The sequence below is a fragment of the Borostomias antarcticus genome (assembly GCF_949987555.1).
Source record: "Borostomias antarcticus genome assembly, chromosome: 4".
Classification (NCBI taxonomy): domain Eukaryota; kingdom Metazoa; phylum Chordata; class Actinopteri; order Stomiiformes; family Stomiidae; genus Borostomias; species Borostomias antarcticus.
In genome coordinates, this window is record NC_140237.1 from 28,064,538 (window position 1) to 28,077,538 (window position 13,001).

Consider the following 13,001-nt stretch of genomic DNA (forward strand, 5'->3'; position numbering starts at 1 on the left):
ACAGACTAAAACCTTTTTTTTCCATAAGCTTTTAATTAGCTTAGTTTGTTTTATTTGACAAACTTTTTTTCTCTTTATATTGTAATTTATTTATTTTATCTTACATGCTTTTACATTTGTAATACATTTTATGATGTCTGTGATTATTTTATGTTTTTTGCATGTATTACATTGCCTGCTATATCAAATAAACTTGACTTTGACTTGAATTTACCTCTTTAATTCATCCCTGACCTAGACCAATGATTTAATCAATTACACACAGCTTGATTACATGTACTTCAAACACTGAGGATCTTACCCCACCTACTGGTCAAATGAGGTAAAAGTATAATACTCCCTATTGTAGGGCCAACAAACACGCTTACACATTATGTTATATGCCCAAATTGTTTGAGTGGGGGATCAAGGAGTAACACATTAAAATATAGAAAAATAACCCAGGGACAAAGGAAGCAGGGACAATGAATATGTATGAATAACCTAGGATTTCAATTCATATAATCTTACAAAAGAAAATAAACCAAATAACCGACACCACAAAGGACAAACATAACACAAAGCACCTTCCATCTAAAGGGAGTAACACATAAGACAAACACAAAAAAAACATACTCTCCTTTCTAGAGAGCCACCAACTCCGGGGCACACAGATAAGAGCTCACAACTCTGAGGCTGTTGAAGAGCATGCAACCTTAAGGCTGCAAGGTGGCCTACTGGCCCACACACACAGCACTGAGTACCTGCCAACAGGCCTACTGGCCCACACACACAGCACTGAGTACCTGCCAACAGGCTTACTGGCCCACACACACAGCACTGAGTACCTGCCAACAGGCCTACTGGTCCACACACACAGCAGAGTACCTGCCAACAGGCCTACTGGCCCACACACACAGCACTGAGGGCCTGGTGACAGACCTACTGGCCCACACACACACAGCACTTTGTAGCTCCCCACTGGCTATGTCTGTTGGGTCCTGTTAGGTTATACTCAGGTCCTCATCAGGGAGCTGAGAACAGGCGGGCTCACTCGCACAAACGCTCCCGTAACCTGAACAGGACATAAAAATAATACAGCCGTAACACACAATATGCATTGTGGTTAAAATTCAGTCAAATCTGATAAGGCAATAATTATAGACTACAGCTATGGTGTGTAGTAGTGTAGAAATTATGCAATTGGAGGACAAATAAATGTTATAGGATAGAATGAAAGGTAACACATGCAAGCACGCACACACACGCGCACGTTTGTTTCCTCTGCTACGTGTTAATGAAATTCAAGTATCACCAATGTGTTACCCCCAATTTGTTTCTTTCTGTTTTCCTACTTGATTGATGTTCTCCAAGTTTCTCTAAGTTTATTGTTTTACAACCTCTGTGAAACTTCCTTCTCATCCGTTCCCAGAGAGAAACACCGGTTGCTCTGTGACATCACTCCCCTGTCTCCTTTGTCTCCGAGTGCACATCACTTCCTCCATACCATCCAATAAGAGATTCTGCACGGTTGAGTCCCAGTACTCTGATCGAAGGAAACACTTCCTGTTTTCAGAGTCCGCTTTGCAAAACGTAACATCAGAATAAACCTATTGTCTCTGTTTGAAACCAGCTTGAATCGACCACTCGCATGTTCTTTGGATTCTCAACCCAGTTAGATTTTCATCCATATACGTCCATAACTGTGGGAAAATCTTAACTGCCTCCCTCCATGCTCAACACACCTCCAGACCTCTGTGTCCATCCTGAGGGGTCAAAACCAGGTCAAATCTATACCATATACAATTGGTGTTGGTCTTTGATCAATAAAACAGGTGATTCATCTTCATCTTTTGGGTCCCCAAAAACATGTATTTGAGTATTTTCAGAAAATACCACTGAGAACAAGTGTTCTAGCATGCCTCTATACCCCTCTGTTGACCACGAGATCAGATTGAGCGCTTTTTTCATATGCAAATGAGCTCAGCTAAGAGCAAGTCGGTAGGCTAGAGAACAAGGGTGTGACGGCGTGATGCTACCTAAAATATAGCTGGCTAGCCTGGATCATCCACACTTGATGCTACTGTGACATATTTCTCCTTCAACTGCAGCAAAATACACAAGAGTAATTAGGATAATTAATACATATGTATTCTCTTTTCAGGGTGGAATCAAATTAAAATGTACAATACTAAAGCATCAATATATAATTACATTTTGTACAAAATCCAAAAATAAAGTCCTCTTCAAATATTTCAACTGAAGTCATTGATGCAATGAAATCTCATAGTATGTTTATGCTGGTGATATGATATACTGGGGATACATGGTGATAGTCAGTAGTCTCATGGTGATATCTTGGTGGTACTTGGGGATGATCAGTAGTATATTCAGCAGTGTCCAGAAAAGATGTCCAGCTGCTTCTGCTGGGGCGTCCAGTTCTCCTGTGTTGCCCATTGCGCAGCACACTGTAGCACACATCACTGGGAATCTGAAGAATGAATACAAGATACATGGTGAGCTGTCTAATGTCAATTTAACATAGAAGTGACACCATTAGAATAGTGGGTACACTGTAAATATGTAGGCCTACAGATAGAAAAAGAACTGTAAGGCAATCACAAAGAACATCATTTTTGAGGTTAGCTGCTTTGGTAATAGTTGGGCCCTTAATGCATATTGTTAATCTTTCTCTTCGTTTGGGGATTGTTCCAAAGACTGCTCATGTTCTTCCACTTCACAAGGGTGGTGACTGTAGAGACCTTTATAATTACCGCCTTTTAAGGAATGTATGATTGCTACTCAAAGCTCTCCTTTTGTTCCATAGAAGGGGACCGGAAGGTTAGCCCAGACAGCCGACTCATTCAGCTGTTGGTAAATTCCTTTGATGTATTGTGGTGATGCCCCTTACCAAACATCCCCATGGGTGAACTTGGTTTATGACAGGGTGTAGATCTGCAGGGCTCTTGCTTTATCTACAGGAAACATGTTTAATTGTTGAGCAAAGGCCTGCCATTGTCTTCAGCCACATACCCAGACTCCTAGCTTCACGACCGCCCCCAACGTCTCTAGAAGATGACGTTTTATCCAGAATATGACATTAGTGTTATGTATGATAAAAGTGTGTTCATGTCTTTGTTTGTGGGGGTCGAATCTGTTCCTGCGCGTTGTTAAACATATTTTGGAATAAAGCTAACACCAGTTTGTACTTTTGAAAGAAACCAAGGCAGTTTGGTTAACTACAAATTTTTCTCTCAATTAAGCCAATTTAGATTCTTCGTTTACACGCCGAATTCCCAATTTTCTGGGCTATCTTGCTTAGCCCAGACCCTTGAATCTTTAGTTAACTGTCAGCTCCATTTGTACCCGTATAAAAATTGTCTGGTTTTAGATCTGGCCAACTATACAGTATCAGCTGCATCTCTTTTAAATGATATTGCATTGTGCTCTTGACATTGGACAGCACTGTGCGCAGGAACTGTTCATTGACCTGTCTAAATCCTTTGATACAGTTGACCATTCACTTTCAATAGATATACTATCCTCTGTTGGCCTAGATCAGAATGCTTGCCAGTGATACAGTGGATCAGACAACAAGCCCTCAGCTTTCACGGACTGTACACGGTCAGAGAGGTAACTACTAAACCAAGTCAAACAATTGTTTGAGAGTCCCAAGTCCTTGAATCTGTCAAGCAGAATGCTGTGGTCCACAGAATCAAAGGCCTTTGCCAGGTCGATAAATACAGCTACACAATAATGCTTAGCATCAAGGGCACATATGATATCGTTTAGCACTTTGAGTGTAGCAGAAGTGCACCCATAGCCAACTCTGAAGCCGGATTGTACAGTGCAGAGAATACTGTTAGAATCCAGATGGTTAGTGAGCTGAGTGTTGACCAATTTCTCAAGGACTTTGGAGAGGCAAGGCAGGATGGATATGGGCCTATAACAATTGAGATCTAACTTGTCGCCTCCCTTGAATAGAGGAATGACCGCAGCAGATTTCCAGTGATCTGGTCCAGCAGATTTGTAAGGGTCCAAACTAAGTAGCTCCCCGAGCACTTCACCTTCCACTAGTGACCGGAAGGAGAAGAGTGGGGTGTCTGAGGGAAGACCAATGCTAGGGACTGAGGTAGCAGGGTTGGCTATAGGAGAGGGTGTGGCAGCTGAAAAAGCATGACCAGCCCTAGCAAAGTGCTTATTAATCCAGTCCACCATGGTGGCTTTGTCTGAGGTGACAGTGTCCTCATATTTGATGGCAGTAGATAGTTGGGAGGATGCATTTTTGTTTTCCATGGTTTTAACAGTCTTCCATAATAGTCTGGGGTCAGGGCCACACATGGATAATTGTTGTTTATAAAAGTTAGCTTTTGCTTTCCTGATCGATTGAGTGCATTTGTTCCTTAGTTCCCTGAAAGATTGCCCGTCAGAGATGGTCTTTGACGTCTTAGCTATCTTCCAGAGCTGATGTTTGTGCCGGATAAGCTCAGACAACTCAGTGCTAAACCATGGACTATAGCATTTTTTAATCCTAATTTTTCTAAAGTTAGTATGTCTACTCAGGGTGGTAGAAAAGGTGTGTTTAAAGAAAGACCAAGCATCCTCAACAGTGGGGATGAGGTCCATTCTGTGCCAATCTACGAGCGCCAGATCATGTAAGAAAGCCTGTTCATTCAAGTTTTTAAGCAGCCGTTTATGAATGATCAGAGGTGGGCACTTGGCATTGGTGCCTATGTGTACACAAGCAATACAACAATGGTCACTAAGGTCCTGGCAAAAAACTGCAGATGTATACTTGGCTGGCATATTAGTGAGAATGACATCAATAAGTGTGGCAGTTTCCATAGACTTGTTAAAATTAATGCATCCAGCTGTAGTTGTACAGAATTGGGAGGATTAAGCATATCCCAATTTAATTTACAGTCACCTAGTAGCACAAACTCAGAGGAGGTGTAAGGGCAATTAATTCACTGAGAGTGGTCAGGGCACAAGCAGGGCCGAGGCTGGTCTGTAACAACCAGCAACAGTGAGAGACATATTTCTTGAAAGATTAACCTCTTCTTCTCCAAGATTAACCTTTAAGAGCAACAACTCAAACTGTTTGGACACAGATTTAGATAATGTCACAGAGCACTGCAAACTGTCCTTACAGTAAATAACCACCCCTTCTCCCTTCCCAGACAGCAATCCGATCAGGGCCATATACAGGCCAGATCTGGCACTTGTGGCTTAGTTCCGGCCCATATATGGCCCAGATCCGCTTGCTATCTGGGTTGGAGGACCTATCCTGATGGAAGGTGTTATACCCAGGGATAGATACAGCAGAGGTGGGTGGGACTTCTTAAGCCATGACTCAGAGATAGCTAAGACGTGGGGATTTGAAGTATGCACATATGCTTTAACTCATCAAGTTTATTAGGGGCGAGAAGGCTACGGATATTTAAATGCATTAAACCAAAGCAGTTTACGGTTACAGAAGCCGTCAAAAGTTAATATTTCAACATCAGAGAGAAAAGAAGGGGGAACACAATCATTACCAGAGGAAATACCAGGGCCAGGGTTTAAATGCACATTACCAGAAATCCTCAATAGCAATAAAATAAAACCCTGACTGTGCTTGGTGCATATAGATAATTGTGCACAGGACAGAGAGTTCGTAGGCGGCAAGAGAGGTAGTCCATGGTAACGTTGTTTCAGTGCTAAACAAGCAAGCATCGGGATGATGTACACAATATTCCTCACGGGTAGTCCTAATCGCAGAGTTACCGTAAATGAAATAATCTCCCTACATAAAAGAGGGGGAGACATTGTTTCACCCCGGTGAGGGAAAGATGACAACACCGAAGATGGTTCAGCGACATGATATTAACAGTCAGACTGCAGTATAGTAGCAGGAGGGCAAGTAAAGGATGACCCCCCCATTGGAGGTAAAGTACCTTAGACTTAGGCTGATGGAGGATGGAAGCCTGGTGGAGACTGGCTGCTGTAGGGCTGGTGGAAGCTGATAGCCTGGAGAAGGCTAGCTGCTGTGGGGCTAGTGGAGGCTAGCTGCTGCAAGGCTGGTGGAGTTTGAAAGCCTGGTGGAGGCTAGCTGCTGCAGGGGTGGTGGTGGTGGCTGGTCTAGGTACTGGGTCTGGTGGGGTCTGGTCTGGAGCTGGGTCTGGTCCACAGCCCCAGTGCTTCTCTGAGACAGCCCTTCCTCGCTGAGACCCAGCTGGGCTGACAGGTAGGAGATGTACCGGATGGTGAGGCGCAGGATCTCGATCTTGGTCAGGGTCTGTCCCGCTGGGACCACCGAGGGGGGAAGGTATCCTCTGAGATGGTGGAGGGCTTTGGTCAGGTCTCTCATCCTCAGCTTCTCCCTCCGGCTGGCCGTCTGGCGAAAAGGCTTCAGCACACTAGCTTCAGTTTCATTGGTGATGCCAATGGCTAAACCTGGCACAATGGGCTGTGCATGTTCTCTGTGTAAATTCTGAGGTTCAGTCTGTTCATTTGGCTCCTCACTGACTGCCTCTGGCTCCTCCCGGTCAAAGTTCACAATCACATCTGACAGATGAATGACATCAAATTCATCCACTGAGTCAATGGTGAGGTCACCGGGTGAAATGTGCTCTGTCCAATCTCCACACATATCCTGAGCCTTGGCATGTGACTTTGGCTCCATATTAAGCTCCTCTGTCTCCCCTTGGTCAGAATTCACACTCTCAACTGACAGGGAGAAGTACCCAGGCATTTGTATATTGTGCAGTCCTTTTTTCCCTCCACCCTGAATCCCTGAAGGACCCCCTTTCCGCCCCCTTCTCTCTGACAGGCCATTTGTGCACAATCCCAATTCAAACGTGTCAGGAGTCCCAATGGGAGGACAGCAGAAAGAACGTTCTAAACCATCATTCTCCAGTCTCGCTGCTTCTTCTTCAACTGACAGATCATCTGGTGCGTTGTGTTCCTCCTGCCCCACAATTCCTTCTTCATTCAGCCCAGTCTTGGGCTGCCCTTTATTTTCAGAGATTGGCACACTGAAGTCAATAAGAAGGGTTGAGTCATTTTGGAGTTGGTCAAACAGCTTCTTGGCATCCTCAGATGACATTAAAGTAATTTTGATGTCACAGAGGGAGTCTAAACCAGGCTCTTCATCTGAACCAGGGGTCTCAGTTGCTATGGTTGACTCTGGGGTTATGTCTACTCTTTCAGTTTCATTGTGGCTAGGCCCCTCCATAACTGCCTCGATTTGTTTATTTCTTTCTACACCCGTCTCTGTCTTCGTCTGTGCCTCCATCTTCATATCTGTCCATATCTCTGTCTCCATGTCTGTCTTTCTTCCTTTCTCCATCTCCACCACCTCCTTCATCTCTACATCTGATGTTTCTGTGTCTATTGCATGCTTGTTTGACCTGGTTTCTGCCTCTGCTGTTTCTGGTGTGAAGCACAGAGGCCAGGCTACACCTGGCTCTTGGTCTATGTCATCCACCTTCTCATTGACATTCAACCATGAGGACCTAAACATTTCTGACGAGGAGCTACCACAGTGTGTTAAAGAGGGACACTCAGCCAAAAATTCCTCTAAATTTATACCGTCAACTGCTCTGAGAACAACTCTATTCTCATCTAATGCTTTTAAGGCATCTGCCTTTAAGGCAGCCATTTCTCTTCTAAATTCTGGATAGTTAACACACATTAGGTTTCGAATATCCCCACCCCAAAAACAATTCAATATGGCAGCTATTACATTCTCCTTGTTTACCTGAGGGACACTTGAACTCTCTAACCTAGCAATCAGCTTCCTCAGGTCAGATAATGTGTAGTCAATGACAGCAAAACTCTCATTGGCTTCATTAAAATCTTCACTAACGTAGCTGCCCTCTGCTAAAATGACATGTGAACTACTGCCAATCTGAGATTCAGTGTGCACTGATAATTTGTTCGCTAGTGGGTGACCCACTGCAGACAAATCCTTGTTAATCCAGTTGTGTGCTGCAAGAAGTCTTTCAGGGAAGGATTTTCCACATATTTTTTTTTTTGGAGGACTATCATCTGGCGTGACAATAGTTTTTCTGCAATTCTTAGACACTTTCCCATTTTTGTCAATGACTGACAACAGTCCCCCCTCTGTACTCCCATGAACTCTGGCCTCCGTCTCTCCAGGCTGAAAGGGCAACTCTGACTCAAGTGGGGGGACAACCGCCACGGGGGTAGGGGTTACGGGCACAGCCTTCACTACCACACACCGGGCGGAGGACTGGATCTCCAGACGCAGGGTGGAGTCCTCATCTCCGGAACCATCAGAGGTCCTTGACTGTTCATCTCTTGGCTGTCCCTGACTTCTGCCTGGTTGTAAAACGTTGATTTTCTCCACAGCGAAAGCTCGATAGGGTTCCCCTGCATTTCGGTTACCATCGACAACTTGGTTGTTAGTGGCAGCCATCTTGGCAATCCATTTTTTAAGCTCCTGCTTGATCTCCTTAATAGTAAGTGGGGGGTTCTCAAGAGCAGTCTGGTCCCTGGGTGTCATAAAGAGATCACTGACAGGCAGAGAACATGCATGTTGTGTCATGCCTGAAGAAGACATATACTTCCCAGGTGTCCCCTGGTTCAAGGCAAGCGACTGGCTGGATGAAGTACTCTGCTGGGATACGGTGCACGCTGACATTGTGCTGGGAGGAAACTGGGAGGGGTCGTCTGCATGTGTGGATTGGGAAGCTATGTGGTTCATCACATCTGGGCCTTCAGCGGGGTGCACAGTGACATTGGGTGGTGGCTGAACATAGGGTCCAGAGACATTGTGCCTCTGAGACATATTCTGTGCAGCTCTGGAAAGGCTTTGGCTGTAAAGGGGAGAACGAGTCTTCTGAGTGCTAGCCTCGTAGTAGTCCACTGGATGGGATGCTTCGTCATAGATTTCTGATGCTGGAGCTCCACGGTTGTCCATCTGTGCTCCCCTCTGGGTGAAGTAGCATTCAGCGTAGTCAGGCGGAGGTGCTTGTCTGTAGTCTCTGTGGTCCATGTGGTGTCTACTGCCATTGTTCCAGTCACCTGATCTGGCATGTGCTGAAGCCATGATGAACTCTCGTAATGTGTGCCCCTTTTTGGATGGTGGAGCACACTCTCCTCAAAGGTTGATTTGCCAGACTATGCTTCCATCTGAACAATGAAGAAATTAAAACATGATTGTCAGGACCAATTGGCAGAACAATAGCTGAAGAAAATCCTGAAACAGTAGTAATACCATGCTGTGAGTGAGATACTACAAACTAAGTTTTATGGATGAAACCCCCAGGCCATCTGGTCATTTGCCGACCATTTTTTCACAAGGCAGTTTGCCAGAGGTCAAATAAGATATAGCCTATTAAACATGTTTTTAGCAATTCTAAGCATTCTAAACCCCAACACCAGCTATGGTGCAACCCTCCGGAGTGAGTGAGTATCTTTGAAATTTCTCTGCAACACTTTGTTGAGAACCACCACTTATTAGAACAGCGGAAGATCCATTTTAGGTCTATGCCAGGACAAGGGACTATACAGATAGTGGTAGCTCGTACTTCGGAGTAGGCCTCAGCGGGGCTGGGACCAGAGTTTGAAAGCAAGCGGCAGTGTTAGCTAGCTGGCTGGGTTAACATTAGGTCAACGTTAGCTTACTCTACCACTAGTCCCTCTCAATCAAAGCTGAGGCTCACGCTCTATCAATGGGCGCAGCCAGGCGCACCCTCTCGATCACTTATACCGGAGACACATTTGACCCAAATAAGTACCGAACGTTTAACAAAAAGGTATTGAGAAAGTACTGAATTTCAGTATACCGTGCAACACTACTTAGTTTTATCTTATTTTAGTTTAACCCCCAGGTCATCAAGTTTTATGGCTGAGGGGGTATTGCTTTTGCCTAGTCAAATGCCACTGAGAATGATAACCATCTGAAATGCTGTACAAATTATACTAGTCTAAAATGAAATTCTACCACACAGTGATAAGCGCATCAGTCAAATGTTTCCTTAAAACATAGTGTTCAAACATTTATACTGTAAATGAGATCCTACATGCATTAGCCAATGTAATCATTGAAGCAATAACTCATGAGAGGGTGTGGTATATGGCCAACATACTACTGGTTGTGCTGCGGTCATCAGGAAACATTTATGGAATAAATACTGACTATTTTCTTCTATCAGTGACTTAATATCGATTTTAGTGAACTCTGCCAAGAAAGGTAGTTCCTAAAACTAACACGTTGCTATGGAGTTTCAAAGCGATGAAGAATGAACCCTAGCACCCAAAACAAATACTCCTGGCCAACCCTAGCTAGCCATGAACTAAGTGTAGCCTACCTTTGCTGTGCAACTGCCCAGAACGTGGTAGGCTACAGGACGGATAGAACAACTCAAAATTGACATTGAAGGGGTCCATGCATCTCCGGTTCGCCCTCTTCTGGTGCGCACACACAGAATCAGATTGTAGCTACTGTATGAGTAGCCCACAAATGTGAAGGTCTTTGTTCTGTTAATAAAGCTGCAAATGCGTTGAATCTGCTCTGCCTCTGACTGGTGCTTCTAGCATAGAACGCCACAGTATGTAAATGTCTTTCAACCAATCACTACTAAACAGCTTGAAGATACAAAGAGACAAGACCATAAGAATCAGTATTGGCCTACACATAGATCCCTGTACATTACTGTGATATCCTACCCGGGCCTCTAGTGATTTTTGCTATTGATACAGTACATGAGCCAAATGCAACGACTTTCCCATGTTGCATCTTTACAAACATGCCAATCCCGAGATAGAATGTGCAAGGCACAGTCCAGCAGATGGTCTAGGCTGAGCAATCACAAAGCTTATTGTTACAAAAATATATACAGCATATAACAAATAGCCAAAGTTTCTCCAGTCACTGGATTATCGTCTCTGTCTCATTCTCTATTTTAATAATAATTTAAGATGTTCAGTTGCAGCGAATTTTGTGCAAGCATGGACATTTGGAGTTACACTGTAGGCAGCTTGAGCTGGGTGGAAACACTTCGAGAATACAGTTCAATTTATTGAATTTCTTCAAACCAGTTACAGTCAATCAGACCTAACTGGCACCTGCTAGCCTAGTGCTAGAGAAAGGTAAGCATACTCTGATCACCCCACTATTGAGTAGCTTAATCTTTTTTGAGTAACAATAGCTATGTTGAGTAACAATAGCTATGTTGAGTAACAATAGCTATGTTGTTTTGACAATGTGTGACAAATGGACAGTGCGCCATTCACTGTTAACTGCCTAGGCTCCCCTCAAGGCAGTGTTCTTTCCCCTCTACTCTTCTGCCTGTACACCAACAGCTGCACCTCCAGGCTACCAGTCTGTCAAGCTCCTGAAGTTTGCAAACAACACCACCCTCATCAGACTCATCTCTGAGGGCAATGAGTCTGTCTAAAGGTTGGAGATCGACCAGGTGCTGTCCTGGTGCGGCCAAAACAACCTGGAGCTCAATGCTCTCAAGACAGTGGAGATGATTGTAGACTTTAGAAAGAACCCAGACCCTCCCCCCATAGCCGATTTTACCCTCTGAGAGTAGGGGGGGGCAACATTTTGACGTGAGAAAAAAAAAAACAGTTCTGCCGTCCCGTCCCGTCTATTTACAAAGAATGCCAGTTGTGAACAGTATGCTAATAAGAAATCTGTATGACAATTCAATATGCACAACGCATCAAACTTCATCTAGACACCACATGTCAATATGACTTTATGACCGAGCACTAGGCCATACCCAACATCAGGGGCGGAATGGGGAAATAATTCAGGCCGGGAAATGTAGCCCCAGTCACGACACCTTTTAAGCCGGATCAGACCAGTGATGTTTTGATATACTGTACAGTACATACAGTATATCTACATTATAGCCACGGTCCTTTCTCCACCAGTGCTTTTTTCACCTACAGTATTGATTGAGATCGAGAGTATGCTGTAAGCAGACATTTACACGCTGCTGTGTTGTGACCATGACAAGTACAGTAGACATCAGCCTCATTGTCCCACACCCGATGAAATTGTACCAGAGCTCACCACCTGGGGGCACTCGCCACAATTCACTTTTCTCCATTGCCAAGTATATTTTGCTTTGTAAAAAAGAAAAGAAAGGTTTGGTGTCTCAGTAACAGTATAGAGTCACGTCCTTATTTGGGGGTGGTCCGGGATTCAGCCAGACGATGCAGAATTACACCAAAGTTATCTCGGTGAGTCAAACGTCTTATAATATGCCGTAAATAAGGTCCAGGTTTTCAAAAACGAGCATTCTCCTTTAACCTAGGCTACTAGTCAGATACATGCCAGCGAAGCCAGGAATAGGGCTAAACATGAAATTCAGTGTACATATCCTTTAACCCTAGTCAAATTAGTAGGCCTAGGCTATGTGTGTACCATATACATGACTAATAAAAAGGATCTTGACTCTTGAAGAACCCTGGACTCTGCCGGTAGCCCTATACGTTCAAAAGCAATTTGCAAGGTTGCAGCACACTTTGGAGCGTATAGCGGGGCTACATTTAAAATATCATTCACAAAATCGTCGATGACCACAGCTGCTGTGATAGGCATACAAACTCTCTCCTCGCCATGTCTTCAGTTATGTTTAATGCAAACCATTTGGAACGCTCTAAAGCCTTTCAAATTCAACTGTTCTAAACATGTTGGCAAGAACCGTTATATTAATACATCCATGATTGGAACGCACCAAGAAGAACCGGAAAACATTTAGTCGGCGGATTCGAACATTCTAAACTCATTTTCGAAATATCGTCTGGTTTGACCCCAGTGATATTCTATCCGATATCACGGTCATCCTGACTCCCGACAACTGCGCGAGGGAAATACCAAACTTGGACGATTGTTCCTATAACGTTTTCCTTGGTCTATGAGCGACGTAGGGTCTCATCCAGTGTTAAATATCTTTGCATAGCCTACTCATATTTCGTGCTATTTTAAAACGGAAACCAATCACCCTACACATCTAAAGTAACATACTTACAGGAAATTCAGTGTTCATCGTTCA